Source organism: Anoplolepis gracilipes, chromosome 13, assembly GCF_047496725.1.
Source record: "Anoplolepis gracilipes chromosome 13, ASM4749672v1, whole genome shotgun sequence".
Classification (NCBI taxonomy): domain Eukaryota; kingdom Metazoa; phylum Arthropoda; class Insecta; order Hymenoptera; family Formicidae; genus Anoplolepis; species Anoplolepis gracilipes.
The window spans coordinates 1451307-1475992 of NC_132982.1; the positions used below are offsets into that span (position 1 = coordinate 1451307).

A 24686-nucleotide genomic window follows, 5' to 3' on the forward strand; every position below is an offset into this window, starting at 1 on the left:
AATAGTATCTAAGAGATTACTATTACCATGTTAATGGTTGCTAAATAAAGATTTGATTGAAGTATAACGTAGACATTTATTAATAAACAAAAATCATAAGGTTCTCAATATCAATAAAATATATTAAAAAACTAGCTAATAAGTTTTTAATCAAACAATCTAGAAGTGGTAGTTAGAATCCTCTTTGATAATAGTTATCCATTTGCTTTTTTATTTGACGTATTTAAAAAAATCACGCTTCAACGGACCTTTCTTAAGAAACAATATGTTTGACATTTTAATTATTAATAATAACAAGAACATTAATAACAAAATTTTTTATTTTAATGTTCCATACATATGTGACAGGCATTTCTGATCTTTTCAGACGAGCAATGAGAGACTTTGACAAGAGAACTTTGCAAATCCAAAAATTCTGATTATGATTAAATTTTCTATATAAAACGGGAAGGGAAAGATAAATTTAGAAATTTTTGTCAGAAAAGTGCGACTAAAAAACGATCTAAAAAGTAAAACCATGTATGTAGAACGACTTTTTGTTTTTCTTGATATATGTCAAAAATTATTCGAAACATATAACAAACGTTTTATACAAAAGTTTGATAGTAGACACCTCTATTTAATTATATTAATAAAATGTTGAAAAAATAATTAAAAATTTTTAAAAAAATTTGTTAATGTAATTAAATAAAGATATTTTATTATAAAAACTTTTTTATAAAACATTTTTTGATATCTGGAATAATTTTTGAAATATATCGAGAAAGGAAAAAATCGTTATAATTTTATTAAAAAAAAAATTTGTAATAGCTCGTTGCAAATTCATATTTTTCTTAAAAGAAACTAAGTTAAAAAAAATTTATAATTTTAGTTCTATAGTTTTAAAATAAAAAAATAAGGTGTTAATAAACAAACACTAAACATCTCTAATATTTTATCATAAAAAATGATCTTCCCGTAATAGTCGCTTAGAATCTTTTTAACAGTTTTTATTTTTATCAAAAAGGAAGATTTTCACCAAGTTTTATTGAAATCGGAGGTAAGTCGTTTTTGGAACTGTACTCGAAACTATGTATTATCTTTACATAAATTGATTCTTCTCTATTTTTGTGTATAAAAGTATTGAAGTAAGAATCAAAAAATAAATATTTTATGAGATATTTCATAGAGCATATGCAAAATTATGTCGTATTAAAGGCCGGTATAAAGTTAGCATTTCAAATTAAAAAAATCGAAAGTTTTTCAAGAGTTCTATTTGCACCTAAAATAGTTGTACAGTTTTTGATAGATTTTAGAAATAGTTTCAAAATACTTAAAAAAAAGCATTTTAAAAATATAAGGTGCCAACTTTCCGTAGCATCGCAACATGCAAAAAAATGCCTTTAAACTATCATCTTATAGTTCTCAAAGAGTTTTACAATTCCTGATACATTTAACAATAGTTACGGCCGCTAAATATTCAAAAAAAAATTTTTTTACTCTAGAAACTGACACCTTATGTAACGTTAAGAGTGACCCAAACTTTATTGTTTTTAATTTTATAGCTTCGAGCCTTGATACTTACCTCTAGAACTCTTCGAGGTACAAATAGAACTGTTATTAAAACTTCGAAATTCCGAAAAAAATTTCAACTCCTCTAGAATTACAAAGAAAGGTATGGAAGTGTCCCCCTCTCAGTTTTATGGTTTTTAATGTACTTTAAAACTGCATAATCAGATTTTTCGAAATCTCCTTTTTTCCTTTCATTTTTTGAAAAATCTGATTATGCAGTTTTAAAGTACATTAAAAACCATAAAACTTTTATTGGAAACTTTTTTTTATATTTCTTACTATTTCGACGGTATTTGCTCAGAAATATAAAAAGTGATTTTTCTCAAGAGGGTGTTTCACCCCCTGAACGGCCGTATGGGCACGTATAAAAAAATGCGTGTCTCTTACTTGACCTAGACTACAACATATTCAAAGCGCATTAAAATCGGAGAGGGACACTTTCATATTTTTCCTTGTTAGAAATTCTAAGAGCGTATAACTAAAAGTGGCTACAACTTTTTTGTTATTAATTTCATAACTTTAAGTCTTAATAATTATTGATATAATTTTTTGGGGTGCAAATAAAACAGTCATCAGAAATTCCGAAAAAATTTCAATTTCTCTAGACTTGAAAATTTTCAGCTTCTTTGTAAAAGAAAAATGATAAGATGTTATTATTTTCTATTATTAACTTTTCGTTACTTATAATGTAACTTTTCGTTACGTAAAAATGTCAACAGAAATTATTATTAAGAATTAAAAGTTTGTAAATAATTATTGTATATTTGTAAAAATTATTGTATATATTAATTTAAAAATTTTTTTTTGTTTTTTAGGTTTTTTTTATAGATGTGTCTTAAAATATTAGTGAATAATAATGTAATAATCATTAAAACGGCGTAATATAACTGCAAAACATTATTATATTAGAATACAAAAATAAGTAATTGTTACGTCCTGATGGTTCCACATTTTCTTCCTTTCACGGGTATAGAATAATAATCAACCCAATTAACGACAAGGAAATGTCGCTCAACAAATGAAATCTTTTTTTGCCGAATAATTTTCTAAACATTTCAACACGATGTTTAAACAAGCACGTTGAAGAGATTGGATAACGAAACATTATCAACCTCTTCTGCAAATAAAACTTATAAAACAAATGGTAGAATTTTCAACGGAAAAACAGGTAGACACACGATAGACAAGTCACATAACTAACAAATACAGCTGCATAATTTCGAGAAATAAAACAAATGCAGAAAATTAAAATTCTCTTATCTTTGAAAAATAAATTTTAAGAGCTCATACCAGACTCACCAATCGGCGATAAGTAAAAATAAGGCGAAGAAAGATCCCACCGAATGAAGACACAATTTTAATACTAAAATCTTGAAGTACTTCCGTCCCTAAAAAAATTTTAAACACGTCCTTGAGAATTAATATAGAAAGAGAGCATCCGCAAGAACGAACGCATAATTTTCTTGAGGTTACGAGTTATCATTTTACTCGCGGTTAGACTCAAAAATCAAAATTTTAACTCAAGGCATTGTAGAGCTGTGAATGTTAGATTGACACTAAAACGAAGAATAAATCGTGGATGAGAGAAAACAAAATATGAAATTATACATGTTGTATATTGTGTATTTAATATTAGAAAGTTAAATTAAGTTGAACAATAGTGCAAAACCGCGTACGTTTCGTTACCATTCATTCATTTTGGTGAACCATTTATTTGTCAGCCGTAAATCCGACAAGACATTGTGCTAAAAAAGCGAGCTTATTATAGAAACATCAAGTCTGAAGAGATTTCTTAAATATTATACACATGCGATTTTTATATAAGAAATCCAATTAATCCAATGATTGTTGCCTGGAACTTCGAAACATCAACAACGAACAATGGACCATGTGATTCCGACATTATTGGTGAACGTATCACACCGAACGATTATAAACAAATTGCGTTATAGGTTCCGTGACAAATTGTTTATGTTATAATACTTACAATCATGTACCGCTCTGAAACACTGAGTTATCTTCCGTATCGATGTAGTTTATGATTGTTTAGCGCTGAAGATGGCTTAAAGACAAGCCGAAACGTACACGGTTTTGCACTATTGTTCAACTTAATTTAACTTTCTAATATTAAATACACAATATACAACATGTATAATTTCATATTTTGTTTTCTCTCATCCACGATTTATCCTTCGTTTTAGTGCCAATCTAACATTCACAGCTCTACAATACCTCGAGTTAAAATATTGATTTTATTTAGAGCTTACCTACATTTTATTTCAAAAATCAAAGCTTCATCAAGTTCACCGTCCTCTCGAGCGTTGGCAACCTACAAGCCCATTGCTAATCTTCCAAAGGCCTGAGAAAAGTAGTAAATTGATCTAACGATTTTATTTTACTTTTCCTTTCTCAAACATTTCATTCTTAAAATTTTACCTTCTCAAGCTCAATGTAAAAGTGCCGAAATCAAATCGAGTCGTCTTTCTCAAGCGAGAGCGTCGTGTGGATAAAACATGTCGTCCATGAACACAATCAAACACTATAGTAGTGATATTACTTCTACCGCGATTTTACCACCTTTCTTTTCTCTATTTTAGAATATCCACGTTGCTCTAACCATTTTAAAACCTATTACACACGTATTACTATTGGGCTTAAAAATCAAAACGTCTGATTCTAGCATTGAAAGAAATAGCAGAAACTATGATTGTACTGGCCATTGTGGTACTACAACTATACCATCTACTTCTTTAGCTCTTATCTTTTGTAAAACTCTAGTAATTAAAATAAATGGTGGAAAGGCATAAAAGAAAAATTTATTCCAGTTTATGGTAAAAGCATCAACTGCTATTGAATTTGAATATTTTGTACAGGAAACATAATTATATTTTGCGTTAATTCTTGACGCAAATAAATCTATGTCATAATCGAACTTTTTAACAATGTTCTGTTAAAAGACTACATTAGATGTTAGATATTTCATACTCAGTTTCTTTCCCTAACTTTCTAGATTCAAAATCTGCCTCGGTATTATTCTTAGAAGAAATATAGGACGCAAAAATAAATAATTCACATTCTTTATACCATTTCCAAATAGTCTTGACAAGATTACTGAGTTTTTTAAATCTTAAATTACCCATACGATTTATATTAGAAATCGCAGCGGTGTTGTCAATTCTTAACAGAATATTATCCTTAAAATTTTTGGCAAGATTTAAGTCCAAAGAAAGCTTATAAAAGTTTTAAATAATTGATGTGATATAACCTTTCGTCCCACTCCAAAGTTCGTATGTTCTATTATTGTCACACAAAATTTTCCAACGAAAGAAAGAAAAATCTGAAAAGATAATCAGCTTAATTCACGACTAGTAATACTACAAACTCTACGTAAAATATTTAATTCCCACTAAAAAAAATCATCTTGTAAATCTTGATTTAATTGCATAATCACTTCATAATTGCTATTTGACTATAAGAAAGCTAAATATTTTTCTTTTTCGAAATTTTTGAAGTGTGTTCAACTATATTGGATAGCTAAACAACACGATACTAAAGCTTTTATCAGCTGAATAAATTCTCAAATTTTGTATTTTTTCTTTAAAACTATTGATCTGATTGCAAATTTTATGTCTCTTTTTAATAAATTCATTAACTTTTTTAAATTAAATATTAATCTACTTGAACCATCTGGTTTAAGAATAAAAAAAAATACTGGATAAAAATTGATCTTCTCGAAAAAGGCATTTATTAATAGCTCTGGAAACTAACTTTTCAATATGATCTATAGATATAGTTTTTCTTTAGTGACCATGAAGGTTCTTTTCTTCGGATTGAATTTTGAATCACTGATTTAGAGAGAGGAATTTTGTATCCTTTTGTCCAGTCTAAAATTTTGGACTTAGAGGTTAAATTTTTTCCACTTTTCTGAATAAAATCTTAATCTGCCCACTAGACTACTTATTAATGACAGATCATGGTTAGTCATTAACAGAAGCGATTCAAAATAGTGACAGTGTTATTAGGGGGATCTGGAAAATAATTTTAACAAATTGTTGGAAGAGATTTCAAACGTATTCCGATTGAGTATTCATCGATAGTGATCCAAATCCGATAAAGTTGGTGAAAAACCGGATAAAGTTCTTAAAGGACTCTACAACAGATCCCTCAAGTCTGCACCATCGAATGGTTTCTACTTTTTTTGACCAACGCTCTCGATCTTGAATTATGGCTGCCGCTTATGTTGAGCGCTATATGCGGCGCGCGCTTATACGCTAAGCGTTTTTAATTAATATTTTAATAATTATTGCGAAAATCGGAAAATGATACAGGACTTTTATGTTCAGTTTGACCTGCTCTATCAGCCCTAAAGAGGTGGGGCGATTATTACCGAACATCTTGTACATATGTATAATATTGTTCGCTAGGCGTTTTTAATTAATATTTTAATAATTATTGCGAAAATCGCAAAATGACCTAATACTTTTTTGTTCAGTTCACTGTACTCTATCCGTTCACGAGCATTGGCTCGTTAGTTATGAGACACCCTGTATGTATATATATATATATATATATATATACATACTGGATGGATTAAAATGGTCCCCCCTGTATATGTATATATATATATATATATATATATATATATATATATATATATATATATATACAGGGCGGACCATTTTAATCCATCCAGTCGAATATTTCGAAAACCAAGCCCGGGAGAGAAAAATGTTTCAGACAAAAGTTGTATGGTTTCGAGGGGGCCATAAGATGGTACCATTAGTTTGACCTTGAAAAGTCATTTGAAGGTCACGTAAAGGTCACTTTAAGTTTTTTAAATGGAACACTCTATATATTTTTACATATTCTTGTAGCTCATCTCGAGAGCTTTTCAAAACACTTATGACAAAGTATTTTTCATTAAGTATTTTTTGAGTTATAAGGCTTCAAAGTTGCAGTATTTTGACATAAAATACAAGATATCTCGTAAAATATTCATTTTTTGATTATCTTACTCTAATACTTTTATGCACAGAATAATTAGACGAATCAATTGGTGTAAAGAAAACACATAATTATGTTAAAGTAAAAATGTGTAACTGTTAGTTGCAAATTCAGATTTTTACTTTAACATAATTATGTGTTTTAATTATGCCAATTGATTCGTCTTGTTATTCTGTGCATAAAAGTATTAGAGTAAGATAATAAAAAAATGAATATTTTATGAGATATCTTGTATTTTATGTCAAAATACTGCAACTTTGAACCCTTATAATTCAAAACATACTTAATGAAAAATACTTTGTCATAAGTGTTTTGGAAAGCTCTCGAGATGAGCTACAAGAATATGTAAAAATATATAGGGTGTTTCATTTAAAAAACTTGAAGTGACCTTCACGTGACCTTCAAATGACTTTTCAAGGTCAAACCAATGGTACCATCTTATGGCCCCCTTGAAACCATACAACTTTTATCTGAAACATTTTTCTCTCCCGGGCTTGGTTTTCGAGATATTCGACTGAATGGATTAAAATGGTCCACCCTGTATATATATAAATATTTTATATATATAGGGTAAACTAGAGTATAATGGCCATAGACTGTAATTAGGTTGTTATATGAAATGCCCAATTTTATAATATGAATTATCTGAAGCGTTTTTGTTTGGAAATATTTTTATGTTTACGGATGTGTGAGGTATCGTTTCGAAGTTTGTCATTTGTTCTATTAGAGCTGATCTTATTTTTTTGGTTTACGTATCTAATCTCATTTTTGTATGGCTTAAGTTTCGACATGAATTAATGCGATCTTCGAGTACTTTTCTTGTACTACTGGAAAAGTGGTCAAAATGCTGCAGTAGCTTCGCGGAAACTCAACAAAATGCATTTGACGAAAATACTGTAAATGAATGTACAATTTCACTTTTCTAGTGATATAGAAAAACATTTCCACACAAAAACACTTCAGATAATTTATATTATAAAATCGGACATTTCATATGTAACGACTTAATATATTGTATATACATAAATCGATTTGTCGTAATATGCTGTAAAAAAGATGTAAAGATATGATAGTAAAAAATTGAATAATTTACAAGATTTTTATACTTTGATATGCCGGTATGAAGTTAGCACTCAAAGCTCTAATCTATTGACTACAGGCTCTAACCTGATGGTGAGCTTGGTTTCAAGAGGCATATAAGCCTTTTTTGTGTAGTTGTAATAAAGCAAATGGTTTTATCGTTTGCAGAGATTGAACTTCCTGGTTTTACCAAATCATAAAAAATAATATATATATATATATATATATATATATATGGGACAAGGTGTCCCATATTAAGTTAAACATTTCAATATCTCTTGAACGAAGCGTTTACGAGTATACTTCCAGATAAATTTTGTTTTGTTTTGAGGTCATGAGAAATTCATATTTGAAGTTTGGCCGTTCAATTCGGGATATAATATAATATAATAAAAAAATAATGATTATGAAGAAATATATTTTAAAATATAATATTGTATAACGTTTATATATTGAGTTTTCCAAGTTTTTTATAAGTTGTTTTCTACAGAAAAAAAAGATAATTAATAATTTGTAATTATCGTCAAGATATAGTGTTTCTTAAGGTCACGATTTTTTCTTATTTATTTGCTATATTGATTAGAAAAATGTGCCATTAGAACAAGACGTTCACAAAGAGAAAAAATGTTGTAATATTATCCTTTTCTTTTTTTTACGTTCCGATTTTTTTATCTTTCTTAATTTGGATAAATTAATCTTTTTACAATATATAGAGACCTACAAATATGTTGAACTCATTTTATAATTAAAAGAATCTTTATGATTTCTTAAAATAATGCAAAATTAGAAAACATTATTACAATTTTAACTTATTGATTTATGACTGATTTTTACGCGTATGTTGCAGAGCGTGAAATTGCAGACGGAGGATTTAGAGGACGGGAGAATTTAGGTAAAAATTATTTATTTTTATCTACATGTTCTTTAATATAGTGGTAAATTGTTTGTATTTTCTTTTAAAATATATATGTAATAAAATAAATATAATATGATAAAATAAATATAACATATGTATGTGTGTTTTGTATGTGTGTGTGTTTGTACAATTTTAATACAATTTTTTAGACAAAATGATAAAATTTTGATTTTTAAATATAGAAAAAAATTGATTTATTTTTCATATATTTATATTATGAAACATTTGCAAAAAATTTTTATAACGATCCGCTTTTCCACGAATGTTCGAATTAACTAACTGGGATCCAAGCTTTTCGAAGTCCATCTCAAGAAACAAATGTACACAAATATACGTTTTTTCTTTGAAATTATCTCATAAGAAAAAATTTAATAACATAAATAGTAATCATTTAGATTCCGTGGTTTTAACAACCGTTTACATGGTTACTCTGGAATCAGAGTAGATAATAATTTTCTTTTCATCGTGTTCATGGAAATTCTATGCACTTAAGGATGATCACTTCTTCAACTTGGAACGTACAGTGCTAATGATCATCAGATCTAAAAGTGAAATACAGAGTTATTTTCAGCACTTTTGTGAATGTGATTTTTATGACCTCTTGTCGTCCTTAGGTTAATTTGCAGGCTTTATAACTGGTTTCTTGCTTATAGTTTTTTCACTTTGGTCTACTGTAACACATGTAAATCTGCTTACTTAACCAGAAGACAATCGAAAATTTACTCAAAGACTTATCTATGGCTCTTTGGCATGCCCACAGATCTTTTTCCCTTTGTCTTTAAGATGTCCTCAATCTAGCTTAATATTAAATAGAATTCCCAAGTATTTTAAAATAATAATAGTAATAGTAATGCTGATATTATTTTGGAACTGTAGCGATTTGGAGCGATTCAATAATTTGTATTTTCTGGTGAAAATTATGATTTGTTTTTGCCACGACAAGCCTCTTGCCTTGTACAAGGTCTTATATAATGTTAAGACTTTTATCTATGAAATTCCTTAAGAATGTTGACAAAATTGCCTCTCATCACAATGTCATTGATGTCATAAAAGGAATAAGCCTGCCTTCTAAAGTTTTATTAGGAATTCATTCATTACCATGCATCACAACAAAAAAGATAGTATTCTCCTGTGTAGGCAGTTTCTAATTCTCTTAAAGTTACTATAATTGATGTCATTTGCCAATGAACATTTGCTTAATATCCAGTTCATCTTGGGATTTTATGTTTGTGCTTCTTTGATTGATGCATTAGAGGTACCCTTAAAATACGCTTTCCATACCTAGGAAAATGCTTACAGCGTACTCTTTCTGACCTCGACTGATTTCAATTCTGGTCACGAAGTGATGTAAGGTCGTTTTAATTAATCTCTTCTTCTTATAGCCATATGATTAGGTCAATGGTTGACTAAGAGGTTTGTTTCCAAAAATTTGTCAATCACCCACTTCAACAATTTTATCAGAAAGATTGTTAGACTGATAGACTTGACAGTCTTTAGAATATATAAAGTCATTTTTAGCAGTTTGAAGATAAACACAACTTTAGTGCCGTGCCAATCTGAAAGATTTAAAAGCTATAGTAGCTAAAGCTATGGCCCTAAAGAATTTGGTTTAGTATAATTTTTCTTGGATTAGTACGGATATATACTGTCCAGTTTTGGTTCTATCTTAAAGAATCAATTTTTGATTAACATACGCTTATAACTATTTAGACAAAATATTGCGAGAAATTGATTTATGTAAAAAAATCAAGGTAATTTCATTTAAGAAAACAAAATTGACCTGCACGTACAGCCAAGGTCAAACTAATATGCCTATTTTTCGAGCCAAACAACTTTCATCTGAAAATTTTTTTCTAAAACTTACTGATTTTGAGATAGTCTATAGTGAATTAATCAAAATGAACTATTTTATATGTAAATATATAAATTATAAACATATTAATACGCTTAAATTATTATATATTTTACTACATTAGTATTCTTGTAACTTAGCTCGAGAGCTTTCCAAAACATTATAATAAAATATTTTTTCGTTAAGAACTTTTCGAGTTATGAGGTTTGAAGGTTCCAATATTTTGACATCAAATACGAAATCTCGTAAAATATTAATTTTTTGATTTTTTTTAAAGAAACAACCACATATTTTCTTTATAATTATTATTATGCGCTAAAAAGTAAAATAAGATAATCGAAAAATTCCCGGTACTTTTTGTACACTCTGTATAATATTATTATATAGATATGAAAATATTATTTAAATATATACTTAAATTATAACATAATTAAATATTATTTCCAAAATAATAGTAAAAATTAAAGTTTTTCCGAAAAGTCTCAAGTAAGACTTTTCTTGTTTTCTTTATTGAAATTAATGATATATATTTAATAGTTTCCCAAATTAATATTTTATATACATATTTTGCATCATATTTTGATGCTGTGGAACGTTTGTCTTCTTAGTACTAAAAATGTTTGATGTGACGAAGTCAGCAATATGCGATAATATATTGAAAGAACTCTGCTTGAACAGCTTATTCTTAAGTTTTTCCTTTGCGTGATGGTGCGATGTGCCGCGAACATAGCACGGCGTGATGCAGTGCGATCGAGTACACGGGGTCGGTGATCGCGCGGAGAATGCTACGGAGACATGCAGGTTGGACGGCTGCGAAATACATCGGCTATCAGGATCCTGAGAGAGGAAGAAGATAGTGAGAATGAAGAAGATCCGAGAGGAGAGATAGAAGAAGCGAGCAAGTAAGAGAGAAAAAGACTGACTTTAATAATGATGCGGAAGAAAGATAATGATCACTACGCGAGTAAATATATCAATATACTGTGAATTAAGAAAAGTATTTGAAAGTGAGAGAGGCAAAGAAAGAAAACGAAAAAAGATGGTATAAAGAATAGACAACTACACGATCATGAGAAAGTATACGAGCAATCAAGAGGAGGAACGAGGATACGAGGCAAGGCTAGTTTCTCATTCAGGCGGATTATACATGTCTTCTATAATAGGATCCATTGATCATTCTTTCGCAGTTTTCCGTTTTTATGTTCTTTCGCAAATCGTCAATTAATCAGTTTTGTCGATTATTTCTACTCCAAACCATAGGATAGGAAATTTATTTTGTAAAGCAATATTGTTTGAGTACTACAATGCATTCATGTTCTGTTTGAAATAAGTCATCAAGTTGACAATATAATATAATCTAGATTTTAATTATTAAAATTTTTATTTTATTCCTGAGATTAATGAATCATGCGATGATTCACACATCAGCTTCTCTATTAATAAAAAATAAAAATAATTTTTGATAAAAATATAATAATAATATTTTCTATTTACATAGATATCTGTAATGCATCAATTACTAAGTTAATAATAATAATTAAACTACTAAATGAATAATAATTAATGGTTAAACATTAATTTTTTATGTAAATAATATCTTTGATTGTCTCTAAATTGCATTAGTCGGAAAACGAATACATCGAGTGATGCTGGCCATTTCATGTTCGAATTTTATTTCTGGCATGACTTGTCTATTAGGAGAAAGAATAATATATAAATATTTATATTTGGTTTTTTTTTATATTTTTAAAAATTTTATTTGTAAAAAAGAGTGATTTTGGCTATCATATTCTTTTAATGTCATTTTTGTAAAATTTTACACATAATGAAGTGATTCTCTAGTATTTCAGAACTTTTTTATGCTTAATTTATATTTCTCTTTTTTAATATTCTAATATTATTTTTGTAAAAAATGTAAACATACTAATTTTTTAATTTTAATATTTTTTAATGCCATTAATTTGAATCTCTCTCTCTCTCTATATATATATATATATATATATATATATATATATATCTCTATATATATATATATATATATATATATATATATATATATATATATATATATATGTAGAGAGAGAGAGAGAGAGAGAGAGAGAGAGGGAGGGAGAGAGAAGGGGGAGAGAGAGAGAGGGGGGGAGAGAGAGAGAGAGAGAGAGAGAGAGGGGGGGGTGATTTAGACTACTCGTCCCACACATTTTTCTCAAAAATGAAACGTCACAGAATCGTAAAAAAGTTACGGAAAAAAATTTTATTAGTAAAAAGTGCCCAAAATATATATTCATTGATAATGGTTTCATTTTTCGGGACTAACTGGAAGTAAGTATAACTGACGGAGTCAACTTTAAAATTTCAAATGGGAACATGAGTAGTTGGGTAGCATTAGATAGAGCTTTAAAAAAGAAACAACTCTTATTAAAACTTAATTCAATTATCTCTTACAGGTTTCGAGAAAAATGTTTGAATGTGCTTACAGTAATTTACAAGTACGTTATGTCACGGAAAGTTAGGAAAAAATTTTCATTACTAATGGACACCTAAAGTAATTATGAATTCCTCTTTTCGGCACAAACTGGAAGTAGTTTAAAAAACAAGGTGCCATCTATTTGACGAAATCTTTTGATAATTCTTATGACGAAGCAAACGTCGTAAAAGTCCAAATGTCGTAAGACTAACATACTTTTGTCTCATCTTAACAATGTCATATATGACGTTAGTTTTACGACATTTTGTCATCTATGGATAAAACAAAACAGATAGTAGAATGTCTTAGATGATATTTAAATGTAAAACTAACATATCAAATTTTCCAAGCAGCGATTACCCTTCTTAAATATTAATACGCCTAATGTTGCTTAAACTTCAATGATTGGATGAGAACTGTATTATAACTATTTTACATTATTGACATTTGAAGAAAAATTATGGTATTTAAAATAATTATTATTGCAAATAAAGAATTAATTTGACTTACAAAGAATTTTAATTTATGACAGACTGATTTCATAAAAATATTCGTAAGAACGTAATAATCTCGTAAAGCCCGTATCAGACGACGCATTGAAGAGTGAGATTGAAGATTAAAGATTGAAATTTAGCCAATTAGGACGAAAAATTTTAGTTCCTTTTGTTCTATTTAGTCAAACTCTAATTTCTAATCTTCAATCTTCAATTTGCAATGAATAATCTGATACGGGCTTAAGAATCGCTCCTTTAAGTTCATAAGTAATTTTTTTATATATATAATAATATACTAATAATACATATTAAACATTCTATTTTAACAAATTCACAATTAATTATATATTTTTATATCTTTGATAATCAATATTGTTCAAATGGTCTATCATTTGCAATTGCGGACAACATATGACCAAATTAAGATGTAACTTTAACTTAATATTAATAAACATTAGTTAATTTACCATTCTATAATGTGTTTGCAATGTCACACTTTTCATTAATGATGTTAGTAATTTGTCATTGCTAGATCCTCACTAATATGTCACCAAATGGTCAATTAATTAATGTTATTAATTAATAAAAAGTGACGTCGCAAATGTTGTAGAACGGATAAGTACATAACGTCATTAATAGATAAAAAAATGATTTTATTATTACGTCTTAATTTGGTAACATGACATTCGCAACTTCAAATGACGAATTATTAACGTCTAATAGACGACACCTTGTTATTTGGGAAGTGTAGCTGGGATCAGTTTTAAAATTTCAAATAAGTAGGGGAGACCAGGGTTAAAAGTAACAGGAGTAGGTTATAATACGGCTAATAACTTTGTAAAGAAAATAAATATCATTATGAAAACAAAACGGGTCAAATACTTGTTTACCACTATTACGCTGCCATCATGATAGTTGCTTCTAGTGCCACTCTATTAACGAGTGTAGTGTACGAGATAACTACACATTATGTGAGTAAATAAATTTCAATGATATTTTTTTGGATTTATTCGTAAATTTTACACTTTATCAGCAATTATTTTTTTTTTCATATCTTATGAGTTAATCGATAGACAATTATATGTTGCCATTTCATTATATTTTAAACATTTTTAATATAAAAAATTTAGTTTAAAATGTATCGTATTTTGGGGTTAGAAGTAACATGCCGTTGGGGTAAATTGTAACATGTTACAACTTACTCCAACACGAAATATTGTGTATATATATATATATATATATATATATATATATATACATATATATATATATATATATTGTATGTAAATTAACATACCTAACTAATTATGTAATTATGAGACATGAGCATTGTATTAAAAAATCTGATAAGGTTAATTTTGTGTGTTCCAACTGTTACTCAGATGAGTCTTCGAGTGAGAGCTAAAACAATTTATTTTAATTAATTATTTGCATTTAATTGATTTCATTAAGACGCTAATGTTATGTTGTGCTAAGTAAAAAGAAAACAATTATGTTACGTTGATTACTAATTAAGAAATACTATTTATGTTGTGTCAATTAAAGAAAAGACAATTTATGTTATGTTGATTATTTTTAATATGTTGAGTATTATTAATTAAAGTTACTTTTAATTATTTGTTAGTTCTCATTTTATAATTCAGCTTGTATCTATTTGTGTTACAACTTACCCCAGCATTGTTACTTTCAACCCCAAAGTCGGGGTAGAAAGTAACGACTCTCCTCGGTCATTTTGCAGGGTCATAACATTTTTCTCAAAATATAATATTTAATGATACATTATCGCTATCAAACTAATCTTAAATCTTCAACTTATCCATATAAATAAACATTAAAACTCTAACAAAAATATAGAATTTATTTATTTCATCAAAACTAAAAAATGTTACTTTCAACCCCGGTCTCCCCCACATGAGTCGAGTGTGGTATCGCTAAATAGAACTTTGAAAAAGAAACAACTTTTATTAAAACATAATTCAATTATCTCTTACAGGTTTCGAGAAATATATGCATTTGTATTATTGTAGGCATACACACATATTCAAACTTTTTTTTAAACTTGTAATAATCTGAGATAATTTAATTATGTTTTATTAAAAGTTGTTCCTTTTTCAAAACTCTACATAACGATACTTCTCGATACCACCCATGTATTGTACCTATTTGAAATTTCAAAACTGATCTTACAAGGAGAGGGCGCGAACTTGGGTCACCAATTTTGATGAAGTTTTTTTCTAGTATAGTACTCTATTAGAAGAGTACTTGAGTAAAGAGATAGGGCGCAACGCTCAGCCGTTTTCGAGAAAATTTATTTAAAAAAATACAGTTGTTGGAACCAGCAGTGATGAAGAACATAAATTAACTGTAAAATCTTCGAAATTCCCAACTCGATAGTTTCATTACAACATTATTATGATTTTTTTTAATAATTGAACGTAATTTAAAATAATCATGATAAATGTAGATACAATATTTAGATATAATTATCGTTATCTTTATTATATATATACAATATATATATATATATATTTACATATATATATATATATATATATATATATATATATATATATATATATATATATATACAACTGTATTTTTTTAAATTACGTTTAATTATAAAAAAACTCATAATAATGTTGTAATGAAATTATCCAGTTGGGAATTTCGAAGATTTCATAGTTGATTTGTGTTCTTCACTATTGCGGTTTCAACAATTGTATTTTTTTAAATAAATTTTCTCGTAAACGGCTGAGCGTTGCTCCATATCCCTTTACTCAAATACTCTTCTAATAGAGTACTATACTAGAAAAAAATCCCATCAAAATCGGTGACCCCAAGTTTGCGCCCTCTCCTTGTTAGTTACATCTAATTCCAGTTTGTTCTGAAAAATAGAACCAATTACTTTAGGCGCCCATTAGTAAATTTTTTTCTAACTTCCTGTGACATTATTTTTAAGCACTTGTAAATTATTTACACATTCACACATTCAAATATTTTTCTCGAAACTGTAAGAGATAATTAAATTAAGTTTTAATAAAGTAATTTCTTTTTCAAAACTATATCCAATAATATTCCATTCGATCTATGTTTCCATCTGAAATTTCGAAGTTGACTCTAGTTACACCTATCTTTAAGGTTTGTGTCGAAAAATAAATCCATGAATACTTTGAGTGCTCTATAGTGATGAAAATTTTTTCTATAATTTCCCATGATGTTCCATGTTTGTGAAAAATGAATATGCTGGGTGATCATCACTCTAAATCACCCTGTATATACAGAATATTTCCTCTAACTGGAGCACTTAGAATATTTCTGTTTCTGTTGAGCTTAAAGTGATTTTGAATTACAAAAATTATGTTTAGAAAAAACTATAATAAAATTTATCATATATTTCAATATAAAAAAGTACTTCTTAAAAAACATCTTTACATTTTTTTTAAAAACATGAAGTTTTTTGTAAAGTCCATTCGTATAATTTCTCGATGTACTTTTCAATTTAATGCGATAATGTTAATGTATGTACAAATAGAATGTTGTTATTTAAAGTAGTTTACAAACATTTACGCAATACAGTTGTATGCAGAAAGACATCTTGGAGGTTAAATCAAAGTTTTAATCTCAACAATTTTGAGAATAGACAGAAATTATACTAGTGGACTTTATAAAAAGAAAATCTAGCAATGTACATATAAAAAAAATCTAAAAATGTTTTTTCTTAAAAGCACATCTTTATACGGAAACATAAAATAAATTTTACAAATTTTTTCTAAATGTAATTTTTATAATTCACAGTCATTTCAAAGTCAACATAGTCTATGTGGTTAAATTTGTTTTTTTATAAGCTACATCACGCGTTAATGAAAAAATACGCTCATTTAAAATATCTTATTTAAAAAAATGTCGATTACCTTGAAATATCGTATCGCTACATTAAAAAAGATTTTTGTTTATCAAGATATTAGTCCCTTTGAATCGAATAATTTTTGCTTTTGACTTTTTTTCGTATCATCAAAAGAAACAGAAATATTCTAAATGCTTTAGAGGAAACAATTCTTTATATACAGAGTGTCCAGTAATTCTTAATAAATTTCTCATATATCGATAAAGCGAATTGATACAGTTGTTACTTGATACTAGCCGCGCGGCAAAACATAAACGCAGAGCGCACTGTACGTGTCTCTTTCAGTACGTCCTTTGTACGTCCTTTGTACGTCTTTTGTAAAGCGCTCCGCCTACTGTCTCGCCGCGCGCCTAGTATCAAGTAACAAGTAGGAGGCTTCTTCGCACCGCGCGCTTATCCTGACACATATTGACCGATCCTTATTATATTTATATCTCATTAATTATTGCGAATTTAGCATTTTTTTTTTTTAATTAGGACAACTTTCAAAATGATATAAGATTTTTCTCTTCAGTTTAACACGCTCTATCTACCCACGAGAGTTGATCTGCCAATTCGAGGACACCCTGTATATAAAATTTATATATATCTTTTCGCTTGTATCAATTCGCTTTATCGATACATGAGAAATTTATTACGAATTACTGGACACTCTGTATATAAAGAATTGTTTCCTCTAAAGCATTTAGAATATTTCTGTTTCTTTTGATGATACGAAAAAAAGTCAAAAGCAAAAATTGTTCGATACATATATATAATTTATATATATCTTTTTATTCCATTTCTGTAAAAAAATTTCTTTTTGCTAAAGATGTTTCATTTCGTATATAGATTCTCTGTTTTTTGTAAAAAATGTTATTTTGATTGAAGATATTGGGTGGAAGGGACGTATAGAGAGACGAAACAGATAGGAGACAATGTCAATATTAATGTGTATGTACATTTACTCTGCACAGTGAACAAAAGATGACGGTTATGAAAATCAAGAGAGAGTATAATGCGTTATTATAAAAGAAGATAGAAGTATAACAGAGAGTACACACAAGTAAATGTCAGATGTCACTTGCTGCACGATTGACCGTAGATTGATATTCTCAACACCTCCCCTCGAGCAACGGTCAATCAACTAGTTTAAGTGTTCCGATCCAAGTCCGAGGAGAGTAACACAATGTTGATGCTTCGGATCTGATAAGCTTTTGGTTAATATGTCAGCAGCCATGTCATTTGTTGAAATGTTCTTTAATTTTAGGCCCGATCTACAATAAGAAGTGAGAGTAAGAATAGAAGTAGGAGTAAGGAAATAAAAATATTTTATACGCTCACTCCAGCTCTTTACGCCGCTATTACTACTTACTTCAAGCTTATCTCCCACGTATTATAGACTATTGTAGATCGGCCTTTAGAGTCCCGTTCTTTACGGCATCTCGGACGAAATAATGTCGGACATTTATATGTTTACTCCTGACGTGAAAAACTGGATTATCGGCCAGACGCTGTGCTTCTATATTATCACACATTATGCTAACGTCTACTAAGATTAGAAATCCTAGTTCCGTCAGGAAATTGCGGAAATATATGGCGTCTTTTGTTGCTTCGGAGAGCGCCATATACTCCGCCTCTGTAAAAGATAAGCCAACGGTGCGTTGTTTCTTGGACTCCCAGATGATAGTTCCCGTTGCCAGTTTGAATAGATTTCCGGTATATGAGCGCCTGTTAATCGTAAAGTTTGCCCAATCAGAATCGACGTATTCTGTTAATGGTAATTCGGAGGGTTTAAACACGATCCCTAGGTTTAGTGTCTCTTTAGGGTATCGTAGAACACGTTTGGCGGCCGTCCAATGTTCCTTTTTGAAGTTTGAGTAAAACTGACTTAGTGCGCTAACAGCGTGTGCTATATCTGGTCTGGTGGCCACTGCTAGGTACATTAAAGCACCTATCAGTTCTTGATAGGGTAATTCATCTTGATCTAAATCGTTGCTGCATGTATATTTAAGGTTAATTTGATGTTTGTATCTATGTGTTGATACGGGGTTAGCATCGGTCATGCCAAATATGTGGAGAAGCTCTCTAATGTAACCTCTTTGACGTAGGATAATAGTATCCTTGTTTTAATTGAACTTAACACCCAGACAACAACGAGGTTCACCGAGATCTTTGATTTCAAACTTCTCTGCGAGAAATCTTTTTAACTTTTCGACCTTTTCAGTATTCTTGAAGATTAGCAGGATATCATCGACGTAAACTGTGACGAATAAGCCATCCTCCCCTTGATCCATGTAATAGATGCACGGATCTGTGTTGGAAGATTTTAATCCTATTCCTTCAGTATGTCGTCCAACCTTGAATACCAGTTTCTATCGGCTTGACGTAGGCCGTAAAGTGATTTTTGTAATAAACATATCTTGTTGCCGCTGTTGAGCTCGTCAAGCATTTTCTTGGCTTTGATTCGAATTTTGCTTCCGTTTTCTTTTTCCTTTGGTGATGGTATGCAGGGATTCCGAGAAAACCTTTGGTACTTCCGTAAATATCTCTTCTTGTATTTTACTATTCAGATATGCTGTAGTTACATCTAGCTGCGTGATAGTCATCCTGAAGTTTGTTGCGATTGCAACTAGAAGGCGAATTAAACTCAAACGTGCTACCGGTGCAAAAATCTGATTGAAGTAGACGCCCGGTTTTTGAGCGAATCCTTGTACCACTATTCTCGCCTTTCTTTTTTTAGAAAACCATCGGGATTGTATTTGTTTCTCAGTACGATCCGGCTGCCAATTACTTTCCCATCAGTTGAGCGTTCGACTAGTTTCCAGACATCATTCTTGAGAATCGACTTGGTTTCCTGTGTGATAGCGTGAATCCATTCTTTTGCATCGGGTCCCTCCATGGCCTTGTCAGTGGAGTCTTCAGCTGCGAAAGCTTCTTTAATATTTGCCATTTTTACTTTTATGTTTCTTGATACAGTTTACGAGATCTTCCTCTTTGCCCAGTTAATAATTTTCGAGGTCGCCCTGGGCTTCTTTAATTATTACGTCTTCGCGACGTGGAGTATCTAGGTTATCTTCAGGAAAATCTTCATCTGTGGAAATTTCGTCCGAGGAAGGTTCGTTTTGCGTCAAGTTAAATTCGACTGCAAGATGCTCAAGAGAATCTTTTGACTTATTCTTCTTTTGTCCTTGACTTTCCTCTTTCTCGAGTTCTTCCGGGACAAAATCTTCCAAGTTTCCATTTATTTCATCCAATTTCAAAAATTTGATATCGCGTGTTATTTCAGTTTTTCTTTCTACAGGATTCCAAACACGATACGTTTGATTAAAGTATCCAAAGAAAATCCCTTTCTTGGTTTTATCTTCGAATTTACTTTTCCCAAGTATTCTGTCTAGACATAGTACATTGCATCCAAATTCCCAAAGATTGCTTACATCTGGTGTTTCGTCAAGCCATATTTCGTGTGCTGTTCGACCGTTCAGAGAGCTGAATGGACATCGATTCCGAATATAATTGGCGGTAATTATGGCTTCGGCCCAAAATGATGAAGGCAGGTTTGACTGTAGAAGAAGACATCTTCCCGTTTCTAGCAGAGTTCTGTTTTTTCTTTCTGCTACGCCATTCTGCTCGGGATTGTAAAGAACTGTTGTTTTTGGATTTCATTTTCCTTTAAGTATTCCTCAAATTCGTTACTTAAGTAGGGTAGGGCGGGTGACAAAGGTTCACTTTTGACATTAGAAGTTATATTTTTGAAAGCATATGGATTAAAAAGAAACAAATATGACAAACCGACAATATCGCTATTTGACTATATGAAAAATATGATTTAATGAAAGAAATTTAAAAAAAGTACGAATTTAAGCAACTTCTGTTGATTTTCCCGTCTGTACCTTTTTGCCCTACAGGTGGGGTAAAAAACTCCACCCACGGGCAAATAGGACCAGCTTTTATTAGGTTTATTGAAATATTTTTGAATCATAAAGTAATTAAGTTATTTATTATCTAAAATACAAATATTAAAATTACAAGTGTTACCAGGCTTATATAATATGGATTAGTATAATCTTAATCGGCTTCACAGTTAGAATCACAATTTTGACAAACAAAGTAAACGTTTGTGCTTTATTTGCTATGTATTTTTCATGAGCCCAGTTCTTGCAAACACTACACTGCATTCAGCCTTCGCCAGGAACGCTGTTGCTGTATGGACCTGTAATGGATCTTTTTATCCCAATCACTTGTGCTTTTATTTTTAGGTTATAAAAAATGTTCCGTTGATTCCAGCGGCAAACTAATGACATATTGAAAAAGCCAAATATATTATTGAAGTTATTCAACCCTTATGGGCAACCAGTAAAAGTGATATATTGTTCTAGACCAAAAGAGAGAAATTTTACTTACGTGCAAATCTCGAGTCGCGGTCGTGTATTTCCTTGTATCAGAGTTGCGCAAATGAACGCAACTGCGCTTTTTTGTATTTCCCTTACTCACTTTTTATCGCTAGTACAACACGACAGATTGATATATCACTAGTTATGAATATACGTATGGTGGACCTTTTTACCCGCGGATCTTTAAGCTCTGCTCTACCCTACTTCCGTTATCAGTTTGGAAATATTTGATTTTTCTGTTTCTTTGATTTTCAAGTAACGATTTTACTTCTTTGAATGCTTTAAATACTTCAGCCTTTGATTTGATAAATCGCACTTCCCACCATCGAGATTTATCGTCAATAAAGGTAGCGAAATAACGTGCTCCGCCGTTCGATTGGACTCTCATCGGACCGCATACGTCGAAATGAACGATGTCTAATAAATTTGTTTTTCTGTCCGATTTTTTTGAAAAAGACGATCAACTCATTTTTCCGTGAAGACAAATTTCGCATTCGAAGTTTTTACGTCCGCGTCTAGTTTCACTCCACATATAACATTATTACGCACACTCTTTATGAGATCTGATACATTTAAGTGTCCTAGTCGATTATGCCACATTTTCAGTATTTTTGTTGAAGCTAATGTTTTCGACGATGAATCTGATACGGCTTGACTTTCCTCACGACGTTCGCGCACGAAATATAAGTCGCCTATATTCGCGATTAATAACGTCTTTCCGGCTTTGTCATTTATGACGGCTTGAGTTTTATCGAAAATTAATTTATGGCCTTTTTCTGTTATTTCGCGCATCGACACGTTTTTTATCTTTTCGTCGACTTCAATAGAAAAAACAACCGTTCCTTTTGCCGTAATTTTGCTAGTGGCACTATTTGCCAGATTAAGAGTTCGGTGTGTTTGACTGTCGAAATCGATATACTTGTTCGATGCATAAGTAGGATGTTGCTCCGCCATCCAAGCACCATCGATCTCGCGACGTGTCCGTTTCTGTGTGATTTGTTTCAATCGATACGCTCCTGCCTGTAATATATGCAACCGCACATAGGCTTATATCCTCGGCCTTTTTAGCTGTCGATTGAGTTTTCGCGATTTTCTTTTTGCAGTCTTTTGCAATGTGACCAATCGCTTTACACCGAAAACAACGAACTTTACTTTTACTCGCGCCAGTCGTAATGTTGTTATTGAACTTACCCTTGCCGCGTTTAATATATTTATCAGCAACCATCGCATTTGAAATTGTCACGTGAGAATCGTTTTTATGTGCGTTACTTTCCTCGATAAGTTTTATACGAAGCGACGGCAACTCGTCACGTGACTCGTTCGCACATCTAAAGTTCTAATTCGAGCGGTAAACTGTACAATAACATGATAATAATCCGCCAATAAATCCGGATTAATATTGACTTCCATTTCTTTTAATTTGTCTACAGCATCGAAGAAATTTCTTACATGATTTTGCATGTCTCCGTTACTTTCCATTCGCTGCAATGTCAATTGCTTCAGAAGAGATGCCTTGTGGGCCGATCCTTTGGATTGGTAGATGTTTTGCAGTTTTACCCAGACTTCACGAGAAGTATTACATCCTTTAATTTGCTTGAGCTCTGAGGGATATATCGACAAATGTTTGATTTCGCCTTGTTGTCATTGATCGACCACGTGATCCTTTTATCTTCCGACGCTAGTTGCGAAATTAATCCGTTAACATATCCCCATGTGTCGTTTTTGACTAACAGGGCCTCCATCTGCATCTTCCACGTATCATAATTATCTTTTCTGAGAGTCTCGATGCGAACGATGCTTGATCCACTCATTTTGTCTTTTGTGAACTTTCGATAAAGCTAACCTTTAATCTCAATCCTAGTTCGCGACCGCTCGCGTACAACACACACGTTTCGAAACTTATACAAACTGTCCTGGGCCCATAACCTGTTAGATGGAAGGGACGTATAGAGAGACGAAACAGATGAGAGACAATGTCAATATTAATATGTATATATTTACTCTGCACAGTGAATAAAAGACAACGGTTATGAAAATCGACAGAGTATAATGCATTATTATAAAAGAAGATAGAAGTATAACAGAGTACACACAAGTAAATGTCAGATGTCGCTTGCTGCACGATTGACCGTAGACTGAAAAGATATATATATATATATATATATATATATATATATATATATATATATATAATAGAAGATATATATATATAATAGAAGATATATATATATATATGTATATATACTTGGAATTTTCTTCATATGCTTCATATTAATTGTACATTATTATTACGCTTGCGACTATCGATTGCGTATTATTCATCGCAGCTTACGTTCGCAGCAATCAGTCACATACACAATAAATGTAGTATAGCTTAAAAAAAGAGCTTAACAACTTTGGAACAATAATATAAAAAAATGTATAAAAAAACTCTTTCTTGTTTTCTTTTTTTGTATTAATTTATTTAAGTTAATTCCTCAAAGTTGATAGTATTTATCATTAAGTTATCTATTCACTATTAAACATTTACTTAGAGATTTAATTAAATTAATAATAGTAACGGCAGTAGAGAGCAAGGTTGAGAAAAATTAACACTGTAAATGTAATATAAATATTTATGTAGAAACAAATCAGTTTATTAACATTTAGCGAAATCTATGAGAATGTTGTGAATAATTGTAAATTCGTTAAAGTAAATTCGAACGTTTCGAGCTCATTTTGAGTCTTCCTCAGCGCATATTAATAACTAAAAAACTAGTGAGTACAATGTCGGTCGTAATAAGAGTCGTTATAAGTATAATTGAAAAGTATAATAAATAATAAAATTAAATAATAAAAAATATAATTAGAACAATAACGGCATTGATCAGTCTTTTAAGAATGATTGTAAAGTGTCAAGCCAAGATAATAATAGGTGTAGTTGTAATTTAAGATTAGTGACTCGAATTCAATATCAGTTGAATCCTGGAAATGTTGTAGATGTTTGTATAGATTAGTTAAGAGTAATCGAAGTTACCAATCTTTACAGTAGGAATTATAAAATAG

At 30.3% G+C, this 24686-nt stretch overlaps 1 protein-coding gene across 6 annotated transcripts in view; it reads left to right on the forward strand.

Annotated features, from left to right (window-relative positions):
- LOC140672277 (protein expanded) overlaps positions 1 to 24686 on the forward strand; it is a 119231-nt gene that overhangs the window by 35941 nt on the left and 58604 nt on the right. For 5 of the 6 annotated variants that reach the window (XM_072904277.1, XM_072904275.1, XM_072904278.1 and 2 more), the window contains exon 2: positions 8483 to 8527. The exons of the other annotated variant lie outside the window; for it this stretch is intronic. The gene's annotated coding sequence lies outside the window, so the exon portion shown is untranslated. The remainder of the gene's footprint in view (positions 1 to 8482; positions 8528 to 24686) is intronic. 6 annotated transcript variants of the gene reach the window in all.